Source organism: Mus caroli, chromosome 4 (assembly GCF_900094665.2).
Source record: "Mus caroli chromosome 4, CAROLI_EIJ_v1.1, whole genome shotgun sequence".
Lineage (NCBI taxonomy): Eukaryota > Metazoa > Chordata > Mammalia > Rodentia > Muridae > Mus > Mus caroli.
Window position 1 is genome coordinate 26,984,854 of NC_034573.1, and position 23,946 is coordinate 27,008,799.

The following is a 23,946-nucleotide window of genomic DNA, read 5'->3' on the forward strand; positions in this document are numbered from 1 at the left end:
GGTGGTGGTGGTGGAGGTGGTGGTGGTGGTGGTGGTGGTGGTAATGGTGCTGGCAGCCTTTTTGGACAGTTACTTTTTGGTGCATTGGGTTCTCCTACACACATTTAGCACATGGACTCTATAGGATTCGGATACTAAATTGCCACATGCCAAATAAGAAAACTGAGGCAGGAACGTTTCATTAAATTGCTACATTGTCAGCTCCTCAACTGAGGATATTGGATATCATTTCAGACAGCCCGGCTCCATGGCCCAGGTTCTGAATCCTCACATCAGAGATGGAAACAGTTAATACTCAATAAGCAAATAAGATCGTCTGTGCTTTTAACAGCTGGGGAGATGAAGTCCAGGGTCTCCTGCCTGGCCGCTGCACACCCTTGGGGAACGGCCTCCCCTGTAGCTCAAGGTCCCCAGGAACCACACAGAAGGCATCGTGAACCTAAACTAGGAATGTAGGTTTATATAAGGAATGATGTGGGGAAAAAAAAAAAGAAGTTGAAGAGCAGTTTACAATGGTAAGAGAAAACACCTGAAATTGGAATAAATCATCTCCATGTTTCTTTCATTTCACCCACAAATGTCTCTCTTCAATTCAGGTCACTTACCTGGAGACCTTGCTTTTTGGGTAACTAAACTTAGATAAACCTACTTCTGTCAGGGTCCCCAAAAGACACCTGACACCTCAGGAATGTTACAGTAATCGTTGTGTTATGCAGGGCCACACACACCCCAGAGCTGCCTGTGTCCTTGGTCCCTAAAGCCGATGCAGGTGGCACCCTACATGGCTATGGGTCTGCTATGACAAGAGCATCCTGAGATGGGAGACCACCCTGGCTGACCTACTGGATTCAGTACACCTCTCTTGGAGAGGGAGGCATGAGACAGAAAGCCCAGTGTGGAGGTCAAATTCTACACAGCGGCTGGTGGAAGACGCTTCCGGGGCACAGACTGCCCCAGGAGAGCTGCCTCTCCCCTGCCTTCTTCTCAACCCTGGCGATGGCTGCCTTCGACATACCATCTCACTGTGCTAGTTCACCTAAATTCTGCTCATCTGTATAATGTTTTAGTTTAAGAACAGGTTCATGACACATGGCTTTAATCCTATCACCTGGGCAGCAGAAGCAAGTGGGTCTCCCTGAGTCTGAGGTCAACCTGGTTTACCCAGCATCCCACAGCAGCAGAGCTAAACAGTAAGACCCTGTCTCAGAAGTTTTGAGAGAGGGAGGAGGGGATCCTCGAGTTCCATGGGTGCTTTTGCTTCATTTGTTTGTGCGGTTCCTGTATCCGACAGTCCCTGGAGCACAGAATGAGTGACTGACCTTAATGGCTGGTCCTTCAAGAAATCTGTAGGCTACAGGACTGCACCCTGTCTTCCATCACCTGCCTGCCTTGGCTGTTTGAGAATCTCTGTATATTTCCTGTTGTAGCCACTACATGGTAAAAATAGCCTACATGGTTTCCAGCTGGAACTCATTTCCGTAAGTGCTGTGTCCAGGTTGTGACTCTGGTTAACTAGGAGCAGTGGGGAGTTGCATTAGCCATCCAAGGTCTTGAACTGGCTGGTAGGTTGTTCTTAACGACTGCCAACTCTTCCTCCTCCTGGCCTCCCTAGGCCCTGTGTTCTTCCAGTGCTGCCTGTGTTCCAGCCACAGTGGGAGCTCTCCTGGACTTCCGTAACTGGTTTGTCCCTGCCTAGGCCGGTCCCCCTAATGCTCGCCTGCATGGCACACTGCAGTGCCTCCCCATGGCCTGCCAACCTCTTTTGGGGTTCAGAATGGCCTTTCCAGTCTGGGGTCTGCTCCCTCCTCTCCAGCGTCTTAGTTCCTCCTCCCCTACTGCCGGAGTCCTGCCCCACAAGCCCTGTGCCCTAGTCTCTCCTATGCCATTGCACATTGCTTTCTGCCAGCTCCAACAGCCTATGTACCACTCCCTCGGGGTTAGATGCCCTTCCACCAGCAGCTTTCTATCCTTACCACATCCTGCCTGTTATTAGCTTGTAAGATCTGCTGACTTGTCCTGTCTCGTTAGTCCAGATCCTCACTAGCGAGGTACTCTTTCTTCATTTTTTGGGGTGTGTGTGCGTGTGTGTGTGCGCGTGCGAGTGTGTGTCTCCCTTTCTCCCGGCCCCTACACACACACACACACACTGCCCCCCCTCCCCGAGCAATGGAACCACAGAAGATGGCTGGAATGAATTTGTTAAAGGAAGTGATTTGTACTGTACTTTGTAAAGTTATTTGTCACCAACATTGTCCCTGTAGGGGACACATAGCCTTTCCTGGGTGAGTGACACCTCAGCCTATGAACCTAATCCATACATATCTTCCTTTGGCACTTTCGCTCCAGAATCACTGTACCTTGTGGTGACCACGAGCCAGGAGAACTACAGAGTGTCTGTCTTAAGGTGGTACTTGTTGGTCAAGTTGGCAACTCATAAAATCCTCTTCCAGTACAATCCAGTCAACCATTAAAAACCAGCCTCGAGTAACCAGCTAAGAAAAAATATCCTCTAGGTGATGGACAAACAACAGGCTCAGAGTACCTTCCCCACCCCCAGAAAAGCATAGCGTTTGTTTGAGGCAGTTTGCCTCTCCAGTCTCACCCTCTGACTTTTCCTTGTGACCCAGATATAGGAATATCTTGTGTTCTCTTGCTCCCTCTCCTGGCCTGGCCTGCCTTTAGCAAGAAGAGCACGCTCTCAGAATTGGCACTGACTGGGTGGTGGGGGTCTGAGCAGCTGAACAAAGCCACCAGCCAGCTCAGCACGGTTTATTAGAAGATCCACGGGAAACCAGCAACAAAATCTTTTCTTCATATTTGCAGTGCAGCCTGACTGAGTGAGGAGGGGCGGTGCTGGCACTGGGAAGACGTGAGCCTGGCATCCTTTCTAAGGGATGAACTGCTTCCCAGAAAAAAAGCGGGGGGTGGCATTGCCCAAAAAAGCACTTGATAACTACACTTTTTGCAATGTCTCCCTGAGGACATAGGGAACCATGTATGCTGGTCTATTCATACTGCTGGTTACCTCATCACCCAGTCTAGTGCAGGAATAACCCCTCTGATAGTCTACTCCTAACATGCACCAGACAAAGTCCTGTAATAGCTGGCCTATGTCACGGTGAGGAGCAGATATGCACCTTTCCCACCAAAAGATGCAATGTGAATGCTCTTCAGAGCCTGGCCATGTTGTGCATCCTTTCAGGCACACAGGCCTGAGACAGGACACAGGGCTTTCCCTGGTGATGGAGGGACAGCATTATAGCCCGTACTCTTCATGAGGAGAGCCAGGATATCACTGGTCTTCCGAAGGCTGACCCTGCTGCCTTTTTTCTTGATTACATGGCTTCTTCTTAGGCACTTCATAATCCTTCCAGTTCACCGTGTGTTGCTTTCCAAAATACCTTGCCTGCTAATCACATCGTCTTTCCTACTTTCCTTTCCTTTCTCGTGCTGACCTAGGATGGCTTGCCCAAATCTAAAGTTTTCCAACTTAGCAGACTGAGAACAGTACAGTTCAGTTTACAGAGTTCACTCTCCGCACCTTCACTTTCCCACGAGCTCGCAGGCTGCTGCCCTTTGAGCTGCAGCTCTGACGGAGTATGTCCTCTCTGAGCACCCATCTGCTCTGCTCTGTGGTGTCGTGCGCAGTGCCTGGCTTTCCCAAGGTGTCAAGCCCTTTGTGTTCTGTTGCCTCTTTCGAGACAGAAGGAAGACACTCATTCCGGGTGTTTACGGAAGGTCTTTTCCTAGAAAGCCACGAGGTTGTTCTTGTGTCTTTACTGAAGTCAGGATCCCTGTGTGCGCAGAGCGGTGACTGATTTGTGTTAGTTCTGTGCCCTCTCATTACACAGCCTGCTTCTGTTTCAGCTTAATATGTTAGAGAACACACTCACGCTCTTCCTCTCATCTATTGTCCCAGGAACTTTAGCAATGGTATGGGCGAACATTGCTACACCTGTTTCATGTGCCGTCTGCACAGTCTAAATTCCTCCACGATAGAATTTTTTTTTTTTTTGCTTCTGTCAAGTTTACATTATGACCCAGTGTAATGAATGTTCAAGTAATATTTTGTGCTGGTTAATTAGTAACATCTTATTTATAAAAGTTACCTAATTTATTCAGAATTCATGCAGAAAAAATACAAAGTGAGCATTTCTTTATGATCTGGTGGTTTCCTGTCACTTGACCTTTGTCCAGTAGAGTAGTATTTGATTTGATAGGAAAATGTGACCTTTTGCTGATGTTATCGTCCTCTGAAATTTACAGAATCGTCTTCACTGTGCATATGTTTAATAAACTTTTAGTATAGTCCATGCAGGAGGCACATGAAAACTTTTAAGTTGAAGAACTCATTATCTAGAGAGATATTGTGGAATATTCAGATGATATGAAAGAACACTGGAAAACAGTTCTTACATGATGGTCTGCTAGTAGTGTCTGTTGCCCAGGTCAAAAAAAGAAGGCACCAATTGAACTGGCACCTCCTTTATAGAGATTTCTCCTGGCTCCTTCATTCTCTGCCGATGGACACCCCACTCTGTCCTCCACAGTTTCCATAGGTACCATTGCCGCAGGGCTGGCTATTGGAGCAGTAAGGCCCAAGTGCATCTAAGTACTTAGTACAGCTCCAGTAAATGCTAGAAGTCAAAAGCAAGGCCTAGCGTGGTTAGAGAAGACAACTAGAAACACCAAAATGATGAGATTGAGGGAATTTTTGGAAGTCATACAAGGAAGGCAGAAAGAAGGGAGTCCCTTCTCAAACAGACTGTGTCAGGAACGTTCACTCAGAGATTCTCCAACCTTCCTCTGACACTCCAGAGAGATCATGGAAGTATGGGGAGAGAGGAGACAGATAAGGCATCAGCAGGAAGGAGCATCGTGGGCAGGGACCTGGCCGTGACTTCTGATTTGGCTTACATTTTCCCTACAGTGGTGATGCAACCTAGAAATTGTGAAGCCCTGGTCTTCCATACTGATTACAGAATAAAATAATAATACTGTCCGGACACTTTCGAGCTTAGTTGAGGTTTTCAGAGCTGTGCCACACTGAAAGGTGGCTGCTTTTAAAATGTATTGAGTGAGCCCTGCGACTCCTGCCATCCAGAAAGCAGAAGCTTACAGCAGAAGAGTGCGTCCTGGCCAGCATGGTTTTCACCGTGGTTCCTGAAGTTCCCCGACTCTCACCTTCAGTAACTACAGTTCCATCAAAACACTGGAACACTCCTGAGTACGGTGGGAACCTCAACCTGCATCTTTAACAACATGTTCACAAATGGTTTGAATCACCCAAAAGGAGACCACCTGGTGTTCTTGAGGTTTGGCATTTCGGAAAAACAAAAAAAGTTCATTTTCAGGATATTTGGATATCCTTATTTAAAGTTGTTTTTTTTTTTTTAAGGTATTTTCCCAGTTGGAAGTTATGAGTAAAGAGCTCTTGCATAATAATTCCCAGTATGTCCAAAATAGATGGCCCCAGAGCAGCCTCCCAGGTACATTCTGGGTGCACCTGTGGTCATTTCCCCTTCACAGCATCTCTGAAGATACTGTGAAGAGCATGTTTCAGCCCCACAGAGCCCCACAGAAACTGGATATGACCAACCACAGTCATTGTTGGAAATATCTGCCTCTCGTGCCTCAGCTCTGCTGCTACCAGAAATGACACAGTTGGCAAAAACAGGGCCTTGTCTTCATGCCCCAGCAACCTGAAGTCCTGGAGTCACTACACCTCCCAGTAAAGACTTGCCCCAGTCCCTGCTATTAGTATTTGCAAGCTTATGTTCCTGGCATCCCAGAACTGCCACTCCGTTCTCACACACAAAGCATAGAGCTCAGCTAGGCAGAAAGGGAGTGAGGAGGCTGGGTGGCAGCCCTGACCTGTGTTCTGATCCAAACATGTGATTGTTGTGTCATCAGAACGTCTCCAACCCAGCAAAGTTTTACCCTCTGTCTGCCTGGCCTTTGGCTTTAGGACAACCATTGACCAGTTCCTGTGTGACTCTATTTAAGAGTACAGATGGTGCCTGCACCAATCTTAAATGTCTTCCTTTGACACAGACCATGGTGAAAACAGAACAGAAATCAATCCCTTTGGAGAGAAAAATAATAATTTTTACATATTTTTTTTTTTACTAACTTGTTGTGCAACCTTGTTGTCACAACCTCAAGTAATGCCATCAGCTTGCCTCTCCTACTTTCATGTGGTGGTCAGGAAAGTGAAGAAAAACAAAGACTGTTGAAGCACTAAGATCTCTGCTGGAGAAGCCTCTGTAGGACTCCCGCCATGCCTCTGTCCTTACTGCAAGCCCCAACTTGCATTGCAAAGGCAAGGGCTCTGCATGTCTCTCACCCTTCCAAGCACATTCTCTGCATCCCCTTGTCCTGCCCAGCTCAGTCCTATTTTGCAAACAAAGGGAGGAACTGGAAGAAGATGAGTGGCTTAGGGAAGCCTTCCCCGTTTGACTAGTGGTCCTTCCTTGGTGCACTAGGCCCTTGAGGCTAATTGGAGGAAGGGTGATATACGTACTCTATTGCTTCCAGAGGTCAAGAAGGAAAATAACACTCTTCATCAGAGACATGTGATCTGCCAAAATTTTTATATTTATTTCAGATGGAAAATATGACTTCATTTCTTTCAGGAATGTAGGCAGGACATGTGACTTCAAATATGTGATGGATAAACATGAGAGGAGGATTCAAGCTGCTTGCCACAGTAGCCCGTGCTAGAGCTAGCTCAGTTCAGTTCGGCCCATCGTTACTGAGAACCTATGATGAGTGATTTACATTGAAAATGGTGGGGAATAGGGGAGATGAGTTTCCTGCTGAACTCATAGCTCAATGATGACAGAAGCTCACAAGCTTGGCATTGATAGGGACAAGCAGTCAATAGCCAGAGAAACCCAGGAAGGAGGAAAGATGGGGATAGTCCTATCCTCCATCTATGTGTAAAGTAGAGGAAATTTATTTTAAGTTATGTATTTTGATGTGTGCATGCATAGTAGGCGTGAGTGCCTACAGAGACCATGCATGTGTGCATGTGTATGAGGGCCTACAGAGACCAGAGAGGGTATGGAGTCTCTTAGAGCTGAAGTCTGGGTGCTGGGAACTGAACTCAGGTCCTCTGGAAGAGCAGCACTCACTCAACCTCTGGGCCATCTCTCCAGCTCCAGCATGACTAACTTTTACATGTTGAGGTTTAGCTTACTAGCATGGTCATAAATACGTAACCTAAGCAACCTAGTGAAGAAGCAGCATCGCGCTTCTAATGTGTTTCCATTAGAAGTGGGGAGGGGAGTAATTAGAAAGAGGAGGGCAGCTTTGTGCATTTGAGGGTTGAGTCCAGAAACCTGAGGACAGGGTTCTCTGGGGAGCACGAAGAGATGAGAAAGCACGGAGTAATGCCATGTAGTCCATAGTGAGTGTCACGCTCTCGTCCCCCCTTACAAAACTAAACCAAAGGAGAGGTGTGCTACTGAATGTCACCCATATGAACTGCCACCAGAAATCCCTTCAGTCAGTAGAACACAGGAGAACATGGTCATTGGTCCGTGTTGTGGCGGGTGGAAGGGGTTCACTGTGTATACGTCATTGACTGACCTTTTCATCTGTCAGTGGACAGACATTTGAGTTGCTTCCCCTCTTGGCTTGTGCAACTAGTGTCTCTGTGACGTAAGTGTGCAGATCCTATTTAACGCTCTGGGTTGGCTCTTCTGGATGCTCACCAAGAAGAGTAACTCCTGAATCACACAGCAGCTCTCCTTTTCTTCCTTATGGGAGCTTTCCTGTCATCTTCCTTTTTGGTTCAATTTACAATCGCCTGTTTACAAGGATTCAGTTTCTCCATATTATGTCAGCACCTGTTACTGTCAAGCATAGCCATCCTAATGAGTTAATACTTCATACAGTTTTGATTTGCATCTTTCTGATGGTTAGTAGTAGGCATTTTTCATATGCTTGTTGCGTATTTGTCTATCTTTGAAGAAGTGCCAACTTGAAGTCTTCATTTTAAATTAGATTATTGAGGGGTTTTGCTGTTGTTGTTGTTGCTGTTGTTGACTTCTAGGAATTCTTTCATAGTGTGAACAACCCCTTCTCAGGTAAATGATTTTCATAGATTTTCCCCACTCCTTACATCAGCTTGCACTTTGTCAGTTGCATGTTTTGATGGACAGTGTTCCTAAGGCAGTGTCCCTTGAATAGTTTTGCTTTGTTTCCTCTGCTCTGATGTCATATCCAAGAAATCTTTACCAAACCCAGTGTCCTGAAGGGTCCCTTACATATTTAAGGTTTATAGATTAGGATTCAAGACATTTTGAAAGTGTTTTTGAAGAACATAATGGTTTTGTATATATTTAAGGAAATGAGATTCTTGAGGGCTAAGAATACCCACAGCAAAGTTCACACAAATACCTTGTTTCTATTAATAATGGTGATCATGCCAGCAATTCTGTTTAGTTCAGACTGTGGTGCTGAGGGTAGCAAAGAGCCCAGAATTAACTTCTCCTGTCTGTTAAGCATTAGACCAAAAAGTAAGGGAAGGATAAGGCCTAGAAGCCCTGGGTCTGCAGACAATAAGAAAGCACCTGCACCCCCCAATCTAGATGAATTAAACACCAAACTACAGAAAGAAAGTAACTAGACACGACTGTCTTACAGCGTGTCATTGTCAAAACCTTTGAGGAATTATAGAGCCTAGACTATCATCTGAAAACTTGAAATCAGAAATTTTGAGGCTTTTTTTTTTTTTGAGGGTGGGATGAATCTTCAGAAACCCAAAGAACAGTTTTTGTAATGGGAATATTTCTGGAATATCTAGACAAGTGTATCATATATTCTTAGGTCAAAATTTTTATCATGCGAGGTTAAGGTGAGCACTTGGCTGAGCATCGACACACAGTGGAAAGCACAGGGCTGAGAGATGATAACTGTGGGGAATAAATCTTCACCCACATTCCTCAAAATATGACTGACTGGCAGTGGGCTACGCCCTACAGCGCATGATGGTGGCCCTGGCTCAGGCCACGGTTTCTGATAAGAAGGTGATGGAGGAGAAGACTCAGAGCTGGTTCATGGCATTTCTAGCCCTGATGTGAAGGACTCTAATGAGGGTCTCTGCCCATCGTCACTGGGGCCGCTCATCATGTCTAGTATTTTCTGGACATCAATCAAGTGATTGACAGTTTGAAATAATAAGAGAGGTTGATAGGGTAAAAACAGGCCTTGATTCCAGAAAGTTCTGGTCTAGGGAGATGATGGGTTTCTGAGTGGGAAGAAGGTCCATCAGCATGGAAATGAGGTAATTTTTTAAAATACATCTTTTAAAAAATAGATCTTTGGGGGTGGTTTTTCGAATGAAACTATAAACCCTGGTGCACGTTTTACTACTTCATTTCCTAGTGAGTGGGAGCTTCTCGCTTTCATTTTACACTGCAAAGTGTAAAATGCTACTGTTTTATTTCTATTTTAGGCTCCGTACTTATACTGAAATCGCATTCTAAAAATTGTTCCATGAACTCCCTTGCATAATCGTTCAGAAGGGAGAGCTTCTATTTTCATTGTATGCTGTTAGGGTAAATATGAATATATTTATATCTGATATAACTTCTGCCTGCCACTTACTTGGGGAAATGTAACTGTCTTTACCTGAAAGAGAAAATAACACGTGCCTCACATGAGGGGTGAGCTAAGGCATAGAGTTGCCCAGTTGAAGTGAAGGCTCCTTGGCTCAAGACGTTGGCAGTTGTCAGGAAAGATGACAACACATGCTTGCTTTCCTTGCCATGAAATGCCCAAAGAAGTACAGAAAGAGGTAATGAAACCCTGTGATGGTTCTGAGCCAGCCAACCCTGACAGAGGATACACTTGAAGCTCCCTCTGGACACCAGCTTTCCCAGGCTGCCTTTCTAACCTGGGGGCAAAGCACTGGTACCATGTACCTCTCTACCAAAATGCCATGTGTTCTTTGACATTGTCTTAGTTCCTTTTCCTGCTGCTGTGATGTGGTGGCCCTGACAAAGGCAGCTCAAGGAAGGAAAGATTTGATTGATTTGATGCACAGTTTGATGCTCCGTAATGGCAGAGAGGTCCTGGTAGGCAGAGCCTGAGGGTGCAGCTGGTCATGTTGCATCTTCAGTAAAGAAGCACAGAGAGGGGAGGGGAATGCTTACACTCAGTTCACTTTCCCTTTTCTATGCATTTCTGGGCACCCAGCATAGGGAATGGTGTTTCCACATTTAGGGTGGGTCACAACCTGACAGAATCCTCACCGACGTGCCCAGATGCCTGGGGTTTTTTTGGTAATTTTAGATCCTGTCAAGTTAATTATAACAAACATCTCCCAGATTCTAAAGTCTAATGTTGAGCTGAACCTGCTGGCTTCTTATAGGCTCTCTGGGTGAGAAGAGGGCATCTAACTGCTTCCGTAGATGACCCGCCCATCCAGCATCCAAGCCCACCTACTAAACCCAGAGAGAGAGACATGAAAGTGAAAGGAAGAGTTTCTCTGGGCAAGAGAGGAGCATGGCAGTTATCTCCAGTGTAGGACATAGGTCCAGAATCTAGTTCATGCAAATAACAATAAAACCAAGTATGAAATTCACCCTTGTAGATACCCAAAGAGGTACCACATCCAGTTGGCCAAACGTCTTTAAGTAGACTTAAATACAACTGAATGCTGTGGAGAATATAAGGGAACTTATAATAACATGTTTCCACATTAAATAGGATTTCTATTCCATCTCACTTCATAGTTTGTTTGTTTTTTTTTAAGTAGGAAAAGAGCTTAGAAGTTGAACTCTACAGTCAGAAGACTTGAATTAAACCATGTGACCTTAGTAGCAAGGATACTTTAATAGTCATGTGACTTTAGTAAGTCCCTGCTGCCCCAGTCTTTTGTTTTGTTTTTGTTTTTGTTTTGTTTTGTTTCGTTTTGTTTTGTTTTTCGAGATAGGGTTTCTCTGTATAGTCCTAGCTATCCTAGAGCTCACTTTGTAGACCAGGCTGTTCTTGAACTCAGAAATCCACCTGCCTCTGCCTCCTGAGTGCTGGGATTAAAGGCGTGCGCCACCACCGCCCGGCTAGGCTCCAGTCTTCTTGCCAGAAAAAAAAAAAAAAAAAAAAAAAAAAAAAAAGAATGATTAAGTCAGGAAAATTGAAAACAATAACAAGGTTTTTTTCTTTAAATTGGTCTAGAAAGGAAGGAATTGTTTGCACAGGTGTTGGGAAATAAGAATTAAAAAGGGAGAGATTGTTAATCCAGTTATTAATGACTTCAGGAAGCATCTGCAAGTCCTGTAGCTGGAGGAAAAGAAATGGACCCATGAGCAGAGATGGGAGACTCAGGAATAAACCTGAGACAGTTTACCAGTGAGCTGAGGCTAGGTCTCCTCCAGAACACATCACCCCAGTGAAAGGAGAGAACAGGAGACAAGGAACCATGCCTCCCATGCATGGTTATTGCAGAATCCAGAAGTCAGCCAGTAAAGAACATTTATAAGCACCCAGCCTCGGCACCATAGAAGTAAAAATGACTTGTAGTGAGAGTCTGGACCAGCGGTTTCCGAGTCCTTGGCTTATTAATCAGAAATGAAATAAAGATCCACACACGTGAGAGAAGTATCAACATAAGTGCAAAAGAACAGATCTGTGGGTTAAAATGGGGTCCCGCATCCAGTCCGCCACTGGGCTAGGGCCACTCCTGGAGGCGGGACTCCAGAAGTTTGACTGCTCGCTCCCCACCCAGAACTGCCAGAGTTCGACGGGAACTCTCGGACACCACAGACATCGCTGGGGTCCCTGGGCCTGCATGGAAGCCGAGGGACAACAGGTTCTCAAACGCTTGGACACCGCAGACACCCACGGCTGGGTGCTGCAGAAGAGCTGAGAACAGAGTGGGGGCCACCTGCGGAGCTGGCTCTAACCCTGGGCCAAAGGAAAGGGGACAGGAGTAAAGCTCTGGCTGGTTCTAGTTGGGATTTATTGTTATGGCGGAAAGTTGTGATAAATGAAACATACCCCTTTTCTCAGGCAGGCCTGAGATTAGGGAATGCGAGCTAAGAGGGTAGTAGAGGCAGAGAGAGGGAGAGAGTAGAGAAGTAGAGGCTGGCTATGACCATGTTGAAAGGGGGGGGGGGATGCAGAGAAAGGGGAACAAGAGGGCAAAAGAGAGAGGCAAGAGAGTAAGAGAGGGAGTGGGGGCAAGCAACCCCTTTTATAGCGGGCCAGGCTTACGTGGCTGTTGCCAGGTAACTGTGAGGGTGAAGTCCAGACAGAATACCAGGGGCTTGGGGTGTTGCCTTACATGACTGATAGCCACTGAATTATGGAACTGAGGCTTCATGTCAGGAGCCTGGTGACTGGGGGGTGTGGCCAACACCTTCCATCCCTGGCAGGAACACCTGCTGGGTCTCCAAGGTTTAAAGTTAGCTCATCCAGAAAACAGGCTGCCTTTCACAGTTCCACACAGATCAGATGGGGTTTCCAGAGTGACAGCAGGACTGAAGAGATGGCTCAGTGGTCAAGCGTACTGGCTTCTCTGCATTCCCAGCTCCCACATTGTAGCTTATACCTGTTTCTAACTTTCCCTTCCCATAATGCACAATTACGCTTAGACATAAGATTGTAAATAGGGGCATCTCCCTAAAAATTCAGTTAGAAGATGCTGCATGCCTTATTGCCCATGCACCTCAAACCAGTTCAGACAAGAACAGCCCCCCTACCTTCATACATGGACATAAATGGACATGTAGTATCCACTTAGAATCCTAACACTCAGGAGGTGGGGACAGGAAGATCAGGTCGTTCTTAGCTACATAGTGTGTTTGAGACCAGCCGTGGATATATGAAACCTTGAATTACAATTAAAATAGTTTAGGCCATTCTTAATGGCACTCACTTGTAGTCTCAGCTACTTGGGAGGCTAAGACAAAGGTATCACTTGAGGCCAACTCAGGAAGCCAGGCTTAGGGTTGGACCAATAGCTAAAAGCTTATTTCCTGGTTGTAGGCAGAGAAAGTCTTGGCCTAGCAGGAGTTTTTGAAACCTTAAAGGCTGCCCCAAGTGGCACACTTCTTCCAAAAAATGCCACACCTCCTAATCCTTCCCATAACAGTTCCACCAACTAGGGACCAAACATTCAAATATATGAGACTTATGGAGGCTATTCTCATTCAAACGACTACCATACTCTACTCCCTGGCCTCCACAGGTTTGTGGCCATATCAAGATGCAAATGCACGTGATCCAACTCCAAAAGTCTCTGTAGTCTTCCATGGGATCAGCACTCTTTAACAGTCTATTGTCTCTTCTGAGACTCAAGGCAATACCTTAACTGTAATACCTTGTTCAAAAAGCAACTTACGTACTGCCAACACAGAGTAGAACAAAATACACATTACCATTCCAAAAGGGAGGGATGGGGTACAGTGAGGACACTCTGACCAAAGCAAGACCAAAACACAGCAAGGTAAACTCCAAAATCCTGTAACTTCATGTCTGCTGTCAAAAGCTAAGACGGCTCTTCAGATCTCCCACTCCTTCCAGCTTTGCTGACTACAACACAGTTCTCTCTCTTAGGCTGATTGCATGCCCTGTCATCAGCAATTCTTGGCAAGTATCCCATGCCTCTCTCATCTCCAGCATCTTGGAGTCACCAACATAACCCAGGCTTCACCTTAGCAGTTTCATGCAATGGCCTCTCCGTGCAGGGTCTCCCCTGACACACACCTGACCTCAGTGGCTTTCCTTAATGTCTGAGGAAGATTCTGAACCATCTTTATCCTGTATCCTTCATGACTCTGAATCCAGAACCACATGGCCAATGCTACCAAGTTCAGCTGCCTCCTTGGACTGGAATCTGGCCCCCTTCTTGAATTATATTTGCATAAGATCTCTCTTACAGTTTCCTTTTAGGTGGAGAAAATCCTTTGGGCTTTTTTCTTTCAGAGGCTGTAGGATTAGCTGGGGGATGGGGGCATCTCACCACTCCCTTTATTCCACTTAGCATCAGGCTTTTCTTTAAGTTTCTCTTCTCTTTGAGCACAAGTCATGGCTCCAACATTACATTCACTCCCTTGTATTTTTTTTTCTCCTCAAATTGTATGTTTTATATTTTTGCCTTGCTTGCTATTTTTCATTGTAAATCTGCATAAGAGTGATCACTAATAACCATGTGACACAACCAATCATAGGTTGTGTTGAAATCTCCCCTGCCAACACCATTAATCTAAAACTCTTATAATTAGCCTCAGGTAGATTCTTAGGACAAAGACAAAAGTCAGCCACGTTCTTTATCAAAATGCCACAAGAATCTTCTCTAGCTCGGTTGCTAATATTGACTCTGCCACATTGCTCTCAGCATTACTGACTTCCAAGTTCCTATGAGGATGGTTCATTAAGCCCCACTTACAGCATTCAAATGTTTCTCTAGTTCGAAACCTAAGAGCCTACACATTCCCCAAAACAGCATCGTCAGGTTTGTCACAGCCTTTTGAAACCTAAATGCCACCCCCAGTGACACACCTCCTCCAGCAAGGCCATACCTAGTAGTCCTTTCAAAAACAGTTCTGCCGATTAGGAACCAAGCATTCAAGCCATTTTCATTCAAGCCACTACACTTTTGTCTAAATTATACTAAAATGATCAGAAAGGTTGATTGCCTTAATAAATTCATCCTAGTAGCAAGGTTAATTAGTCTAACACATACAACCTCACTGTTTTGTACTTGTATAGCATAAGGTGTTGGGGAGAAAATAAGACAAGTATTAACAACAGAAAGTTAAGATTAGGTGTGACAAATAACAGTAAATGTTGGTGAGGCTGTAGACTTGTAATTTGGTGCCGCTGCCATAGACTCGTAATTTGGTGCCGCCACCATGTAAATCAACATGAACATGTCTTTAAAACCTGAAAATAGCTGGCAAGATGGCTCAGCAGTTAAGAGCACTGACTGCTCTTCTGAAGGTCCTGAGTTCAAATCCCAGCAACCACATGGTGGCTCACAACCACCCTAATGACATCTGATGCCCTCTTCTGGTGCGTCTGAAGATAACTACAGTGTTCTTATGTATAATAATAAATCTTTGGCCAGGAGCAAGCAGGGCTGACTGGAGCAAGTGGGGTTGATCGGAGTGAGCAGAGGTCCTAAATACAATTCCCAACAACCACATGAAAGCTCACAATCATCTGTACAGCTACAGTGTACTCATATGCATAAAAATAAATAGAAAAATCTTTTAAAAGATGAGATCATGAAACATGTGTGACATGTAGGAAAAAAAGGGCACAAGCGGGAGGGGGGAACAGGAGTGGAAGAAGAGATTAAGAAAGACAAAGGAGTCAGGCATGATGGTGAATGCTCCAGGCAGGCAGATGTCTATGAATTCAAGGTCAGCCTGGTCTACAAAGTGTGTTCCATGGCAGCCAAGGCTAACAAAGAAACCCTATCTCGAAAAACAACAACAACAACAACAACAAAAGCAGGCAGGAAAGAAAAGACAGACAGACAACAAAGGAGCTAGAGAGATGGCACAGCAGATAAGAGCCCTGGATGCTCTTCCAGATGATACAAATCTGATTCCCAGCACGTGTGCAGGCTCCACATCCCAGTGGATCAGATGCCCTCTTCTGGCCCCCATAGGCATTACAGGTGAGTAGAGCGTAGATTTACAGCAGGCAAAACACCCATCCATATATGTAAACGAAAGATAGAAAGAAAGAGAGAGGGAGGGAGATGGAGAGAAAGAAAGAAAGAAAGAAAGAAAGAAAGAAAGAAAGAAAGAAAGAAAGAAAGAAAGAAAGAAAGAAAGAAAGAAAGAAAGAAAGAAAGAAANGAAAGAAAGAAAGAAAGAAAGAAAGAAAGAAAGAAAGAAAGAAAGAAAGAAAGAAAGAAAGAAAGAAAGAAAGAAAGAAAGAAAGAAAGAAAGAAAGAACTTTTTTTAAAAAGAAAGACAATATACGAAAATATGACAACTAAACCCCTTATTTTGGGCACTAATGTTTTAATAAAAAATGATACCATCACTTGTAGAAAAATTAGTATTGATGCATTATCTTTGTGGTTTGTGGTGCCAGTGGTACTTTCTTAACATAGTAAGCAAATGCTCTGTCACTAGCTGTGCCCCAGCCCTGAATGTGTGGTCTTAAAAGAGGAATTTAGTCTGTTTTTAAACTAATGGAAAATAATTAAGACTATACTTCATTTTTTATGAATTTCTAGAGACTTTTTAAAACGTATATACCTCATTTACATTTTTGTCTGGTCAAGTTAGTTTTAACTGAGTAAGTAGGTGTTAGGGACAAAAACAGTCAAGACAGACATTAGCAATAAACAACCCAGACCACAAAGATAACAGCTATGTCTGGGGTAAAACAGCCTTTGTCTTGCAGAACAGAAAGTTGTACTGTGGCGATGGAAAGCGAGCAGTCACAAGTGTTTTGCTAGGGAAGTGCATCCTACAGGCGTGGTCAGCAGCCTGAGTTTAAGAAGTCCAGAAGCATAGCCACACTACCTTCATCTTCCCAGGTCCTGCACTGGCACAGTTCCCATAATGCCTCTGGAGATGCAGGTGTCCATGCTTTCAAGGCTGTAGTTAAGAGACATTGAGGAGTATACAAGCCCTCCAGGCGAGTCACCCCACATCTCCCACTTCATCTGATCGGCCTTCAAATGAGCTCCCGCCACAGCCATATATATATGCTGCGAAACTCAACAACAAAGCCTCAACTGCGTGGCTTAAGTAGAAAAGGGTGTTCTTAGACCCATAAAAATCCCCAGCCCCCATTAAAAAATTGTGTGTGTGTGTGTGTGTGTGTGTGTGTGTGTGTGTGTATGAGGGTATGAGGGGGGGGAGAGTGTGTGTGTGTTAGTTTTCCATGTGTGTGCTGGTGCCTGTGAAATCCAGAAGAGGATGTCAGATCTCTTAGAACTGGAGTTTCAAGCAGGTTTGAGCTCCTAATGTCGGTTCTGAGAACTGAACCAATGTCTTCTACAAGATGAGTGCTCTCTCTTAATCATTGGGCCATCTCTTCAGTCCTTCAACCCCCATTTTAAATGTAATACTTATATTTGATCATTTCGCACCGTGTATTTTCATCATATCCACTCCCTGTTTTTCCCTTCCTCCTCCTAACACAACCTTTCCTGACTTCGTGTCCTTTTCTTTATTTGTTGTCACTGAGCCAGAGTCCCATTAGTGCTGTCCACATCCCGTGCATATGGAGCCCACCCACATACCCCCCATCGCCCTATGCATGTGGACCCCGCCCACATCTGCAGGAGCATGAGAATCATACTAATGGCCACACCTACCCAAAAAAAGTGATTCCCATTTCCTCAGCAGACATCAGTTACAAATGACTCCCCGCCCGTGCTGTGGGTGGGGCCCACTTCATCTCCTAGAGGATTTGTGTAAGTCCAGCTGCTGAAGGTTCATGAGTGCCGTGACCATCTCGTGACCAGAAGGCAGCATCTTACAGGACTCCTCCCCATTTTTTTGCCCCCTCTTCCATGATGCTCCCAGAGCCTTGGGATGGGTTGATGTGAATATCTCATTGAGGGCTGAGGGCTTGTTCTCATCACCAGTTATGAATCTTTCCTTTGCTGCTCACTAACAAAAGATAATTCTCTGACCGTTAATATTTCGGAGGTAGTCTGATAATATGTCCACTCAGTAAAACAACAGTAGTAGGTTACACACACACACACACACACACACACACACACGTCACCTCTTCAGCAATGGTTTGGGTACTAGACATGAAAAATCATCTCCTGTGGAGCACACCTTAAATACAATCAGAAATCAGTTGATTATTCCCATAAAAGTCCTGGTTTCCTCTGCCCTGCCTTTATATATATATATTCCAGGCCAACTGTGTTTCTTATCATATGCTCCACCCAGCAGCAAGATGGGTTCCTTTGGAGGTAATGAGTGCACCATCCCTCAGATTGCATCGACCCTACGCTCTGCTGCTTGAGTTTTCATTAGCCCATCTTCCTTTTGTTAACTGCATAGAAGTGGGAAGTCAGAACCCCAAGGAGTAAAGGGCTAAGGGCCAGTATTCTAACCTGTCATTGTCAGAGTGTTGGCTCGTGTCACTGTGAGTTTGGTGGCCTGGTCTTACTACTCTCAGAGCTGATGCCTACAGGTTGGTGCTGCTGCCTCCTGTGTACCAATTGCGGCTAAGGTCAGTAGCCAGCAGGATACAGAAAGCAAGGAAAGATTAGTTCCTGTAACCTGCCCGGTCTCAGTCCCACGCGGAATGCCATATCTGCTCCTGATGTGTGATCTAGTACCATCTGCGTAGTCGGTGCTGTATATTCCAGGGCCAGATAGCAATGGAGTTACTTAGTACTGTTTATCATGCCCTTAGGACATTCCTAAATGGCCAGTGGGCTTTAACCTAGATCCGTCCACTTCCTTCACAGCGATGGCACAGGGCTTGTTAACAGCAGTGGAAAGGAACTAGTTTTCTATTTCTAACCATTTCATCCTACTTGATGAGCATTACTTTTTTTAAATACAATTTTATGGGTCATTGGAGAATGATTCGCGGCCTCCCTCCCTTATTTTTTCCGATTATCAGAGACTTACTCCTTAGGAACAAAGAGTAAATGCCAGTGTAGATGTAGTCACAGCTTTATGATGGACGGCTTCACCTTGCTACCGGGAGAGTTGCCATCTGATACAATGAGTGGGTTTCAGTGCTTCCTCAAAATAGGCAGATTGTGTAGGCAGATTTGGATACATGGAGGCTAATCCAGTATGTAGACAATCCAGTAATTGCTGGGTTTAAAACTATCCAAAATGTGTAATAGGCGCTTGTGTGTGTGTGTGTGTGTGTGTGTGTGTGTGTGTACCTTTGGACCTTTGCCTGGGGTTTCTCCAGTGGCAGTTTAAATGTGCTCATCATATGAATGCACCCAAGACCCACAGCATAAGCAGACCAACTGCATCCTAGTGTCCAGTGTATGTGTTCTGGGGGCCAACAGACCATCAGTCTCTTCTCATGTGTGTGTCTGGATTTCTCAGCTGACAGCTGTTCACATACTCTCGAGATAGCACTTCTGGGGTTGACTTGCATACACTCTTACACAGTAACTAATTTCACACACTTTGTATGGCCTCTACACGTCTAAGCTTCAGTCACAGCCATGTGCTTGTCCGTCACTCTCAGCCCTATGTCAAGGGTCCTGGGTTTACATCCTGCCTGCTTACCCACTAGATTGTACAACCTTGGATAAGTTCCTTTACCTCTGTACCTCTCAGTTTCCTGGGTACAAGGTAGAATCCATCATGGCTACTTTACACGCCAGCACAGGACTGGTCCATGAGATGCTTCACAAGTAGTGGCTGTGACTCCCTAGACAAAGCCTTGCACGTAGAAGACGAGTACAGTTGTGTGTGCAAGGCAGGATTCATCTGGGTGTGGAAGAAGAGTTAGATGTCGGCTCTTGTGAAATTTTCTGGTGCAAACAGACTTTCCTGTCTTGGGCTTAGATTATAATTTATAAGCTAATCTCTCTCCAGTCTTACTGATTTTAAGGGGCACATTAATTTGTATGGCTGTCTCATGTATAAAATACTGTTTTGAAGTATGGCCACACTGTGGAATGGATGAATCAAGCTAACTAACAGATGCATTCGTTATCATTCTGTGATAATAACACGTGTGCTTTCTTGTCAGTTTTCAGGCATGTTCCATATTGTCACTAACTACTCACTGAACGGTGGCTCTCAGATGAGCTGTTTATTTAATAGCTATGGGTTCTTTGACCACCATCTTCCAATCCCTTCTGCCATCTAGCCTTCCCATCCGCATTTTCTTTTCTGTGCCTATGAAATCTACACTAGACTGTACATGTGAGTGAACTACTGCAATCATGCCTCTCCGTGCCTGGCTGATTTCACTTGTACAACTTCCCATGTGGCCATCTATGTAGTTACAAATAGCAGGGTTTGTGCGTTTTATGCTCTATTGTATTCCACTGTGTGCATATCCTGTACTTCCTCTATCTATTATAGAGAATTAGCTACGGAGAATTGTGCTGCAGTAAGTACAGGGATACAAACATACTGTATTTATTTCCTTTGGAAACACACCCAGCTGTGGGGTTTCATATTTCATTTTTTAGGGAATTCTCAATGGCTCCTTTTCTCTGCAGCCTCACCAACACATACTAAGTTTCACCCTTCTAATAACAGCAATCCTGATGGGTTTTTTATAATTTTTTGAGACAGGCTCTCACTATGTAGCCCTGGCTAGCATAGGTAGACTTCCTTATGTAGACCAAACTGATTTCAAATCCACATAGATCTATCTGCCTGCCTCTGCTTCTGGAGTGCTGAGGTTAAGGGTCATAGCTGCTCTTATTATTTTTTACCTTTGGTCCTTAGTAAATGTAGAACTTGCAGACATGTTCCCACATCTCTTTGTACTCTGTAATCCTTTGCTAAGTAGAACCTGTCTTTATTATGATACATGCCCCTTGGTCTAGTTTTGCTTTTGTTCCTTCATACCCCAAATGAGGCAGTATATCCAGTATCCAAAACCATTATAGTCCAGCCCAACACAATGGAATTCCGTGCACACTCCCATGCATTCTCTGTAGTTTGAGATCCCATGTTTGAGTCTTTCTTTCATACACTTTGAGTGAATATTTGTATCTGGTGAGAGACACAGATCTGTTTTCATGCTGTAAAGTCGTACAGTTTTCCCAGTAGCACTTACAGAAGTGATTTTCTTTCCCTGCTGTGTGTTTTTAGCACCTTTGTCAGATCAGCTGTCTGTAAATGTATGGGTTTATTTCTGGGCTCTCTGTTCCATTCTCCTGGTCTGGTTCTGTGTAATGCCCTGACAGTGCTGCTTATGGGCTAATGCAGTTTATGTTATGTTTGTAAAGGGGGTAAGACAATGCTTCTTGCTCTATTTTTCTTGTAGATTTCTTTGGTTCTTCGGGATCTTTTGTGGTTCCATACTGTTGCTAGAACTCTCTCCCAGGGAGAGACATAAAGCATTGTGTAGTCCTCTTCCCAGAGTCCTAATGACCAACGGAAATGTGATCCACCTAAAGCTCCCTCTAGAGAACCATGAGTTTACAGCTTCCTTACAGAGTGTAAGTGAGAGGTTACTTACAGGGTATGGGACTCCTTCCCCAACTAGCTGTACCTGATAACCCTTACCCAGCAGTGGTGTGGGCTTCCTGTAGCCCTATCTAGTATTTCTTGACTGATACATAATAAGTATATATACATATAGTCAGAGATATAGAGAATATAGAATCTTTCTATATATACTATATATACATACTCTTTCTATTTCCATATATACTATATCTCTGAATGATACACACACACTCTAACCCCTCCCCTAACCCACATGCAGAGTCACCAGATGGGAGGAAGCAGTTGGATATAGCTGCCTACTCCAGCAAGAATCGCCTTGCTATGCTGGGGCATAAACCACCAACAAGCTTAGCTGAGATGAAATATTGCAGGGGAACACAGCTGAATGCTCCAAGATGGGGCAGTTGCTTGACATAGAAGACAGTCACTCACAACACATTCAAAAAAATAATAATAATTAAGAGGCATAACCAGATTTGAAAAAGCCAGCTACTGCCATGGAAGTACCTTAAAATATATAAATATACATATATCAAACGTTTAAATGGAGTTACCCTATGTTCCAGTTAGGTTTCTATTGCTGTGATTAAAACCATGACCAAAAACAACTTGGGGAGGAAAAATGTTTAACCTTACAACTTAAAGTTCCTCATGAGGAGAAATCAGGACAGAAACTAAAGCAGACCATGTTCAGAGATTTGTTCAGCAACCATCTCCCCAGGGGTAGCACCACCCACAAGGAGGCTGAACCCTCTCACATCAATCAAGAACATTCTTCACAAACCTGCCTACAGGCTGAACTGATGAGGCATTTCTTTAGTTAATGTCCCCTTTTCCTAGGAAATTCAACCTTATGTCAAGTTGACAGCCACAGCACCCTATAACAGGGAAATAATACTCCAACTAGATAGCACAGGCTAGCAAATACAAACCCTAAGAGTAGGTCACCATTTTTGAGGTGTTACCCAAACAATGATATCTATTGTCTTTCAGAACTTGGTGGTAGGACTCTAGTGCTAATGACACCACCTGCTTGAGTCATGAGCATGGAAGTTTGATCAATACTGCCTCGCTATCATGGTGCTAAAAGGTGCTGTGTACACAAATGGAAGAGAAGAGTTATCATCAGTCTCACCTAACAGACCCCAGAGAGCTTCAGGAATGACCTAAGAGCTACAGTAATGGCCTGCCTGGCAACTGTGCCCACTGGTACAATAGCGGCACAGATGTTATGGCAATAACTCACCACCTTCTGATTGTGTTCAAGACCCACCCCATGAGATGGAACTCACACTGGCACTGTTAATGAAAGCAAGAACTTCTAGCTAAAAATTTCACGTCCCTTAGAGAACAACCTTCTAATATCAGTCTACATCTAAGCGGAATGATATTCAAATGATGACCCCCCAATAATTTATGGCCATGCCTGTAGATCAGTGCATCTCTTCAACTCTCATCAGACAGGTTTCTCCTTGCAACAGATGGTGATTAACACAGAGACACACAGCTGGTCAACATACAAAAAAATTAGAGACTTCAGAGTTCCAAGCCCTAAATGGAACTTCTGCCACTCCTTCCAGGAGTTAAGGCTCTTCATGGAACATGGAGGGGGGGACTGTAAGAGCCCCAGGTAATGGATGACTTCAAGGAGGCAATGTTTTCCAGACACAAGAAGACAGTGCACATATGAACTCACAGCATTGCTAGCAACATGAACCTGGGCAAGACCAAACAAGACAAAGTTCAAGCAAGCATGGAACGGGGAAGTGGGCACAAAGTCCTACCCCTCTCTGAGGAACTATTGGCATTTGATGGCTACTCAGAGGAGGAGAGTCAGGCTTCTGTAATGATCATTAATCAGTCAACCATACTTCATAGCAGGCTGAAAGCAACAAAAATCGGACATTTTTGGTGGCAGTGGAGGTGGTACATTTTGGTTTTAAGAGTGGGGTGGAGGAGAACAAGATATTGACTGGGTGGGAAGTTAGTAGGGGAGGGTCTAGAATATGGTCTCTGGCTGTGGGTTAAAATCCTTTTTGGGTCATATCATACATCCTTCATATCAGATATTTACATTAGATTTCATAACAATAGTAAAATTACAGCTATGAAGTAGCAATGAAATAATTTTATGGATGGAGTCAGCACAACATGAGGAACTGAATGAAAAGGTCGCAGCATCAGGAAGGTTGAGATCCACTGCTCTAGGAGGAGTTGGTGGAGGAGGTGAATATCATCAAAATATGAAATCCTCAGAGAACGAATAAAAATATTGTTTTTGTAAAAAGAGGCAGAACCAGGTCTTGTGTGGTGATGTACAGATATAATTCTAGAACTTGGAAGGCAGAAGCAGAAGAATTAAGAGTTTAAAGACAGCCTGGATATATAGTGAGGGGGGGGGAGAGAGAGAGAGAGAGAGAGAGAGAGAGAGAGAGAGAGAGAGAGAGAGAGAAATATAAGACTGTTGCCCAGGATGACCTCTAATTTCAGACAACCCTCTCAGCTTTTCAGGTAGCGAGAACTATAAGGCATACGTCACCAAAACTGTAAGGTATTTTTTGACTTCTATAAATAATATCATTCATACTTGAGTATTGGTTGCATCAGATTGTATGTAGATTTGCTTAGACAATATAAATGTATTAACAATATTAATTCTTCTAGCCCACATATACAGAGCATCCTTCTGTTTGTCTCTATGTCTCAGCTTCTTTCTTCAATGTTTTATTGGTTTTTCCCTGTAGAGATCTTTAACCTTGTTGGTTGGATTTATTCCTCCATGTTTCATGTAGCTCTAGTAAATGGGATTTCCACTTCAGACAACTCA

General features: G+C 44.3%; 1 protein-coding gene across 5 annotated transcripts in view; it reads left to right on the plus strand.

Moving 5' to 3' along the window:
- The window catches only part of Bach2 (BTB domain and CNC homolog 2), a 341,164-nt gene that overhangs the window by 295,566 nt on the left and 21,652 nt on the right, over positions 1 to 23,946 (plus strand). Inside the window, exon 1 of one of the 5 annotated variants that reach the window (XM_029476475.1) lies at positions 1,116 to 1,190. The exons of the other annotated variants lie outside the window; for them this stretch is intronic. The gene's annotated coding sequence lies outside the window, so the exon portion shown is untranslated. Of the gene's footprint in view, positions 1 to 1,115; positions 1,191 to 23,946 lie in introns of those variants that run through there. 5 annotated transcript variants of the gene reach the window in all.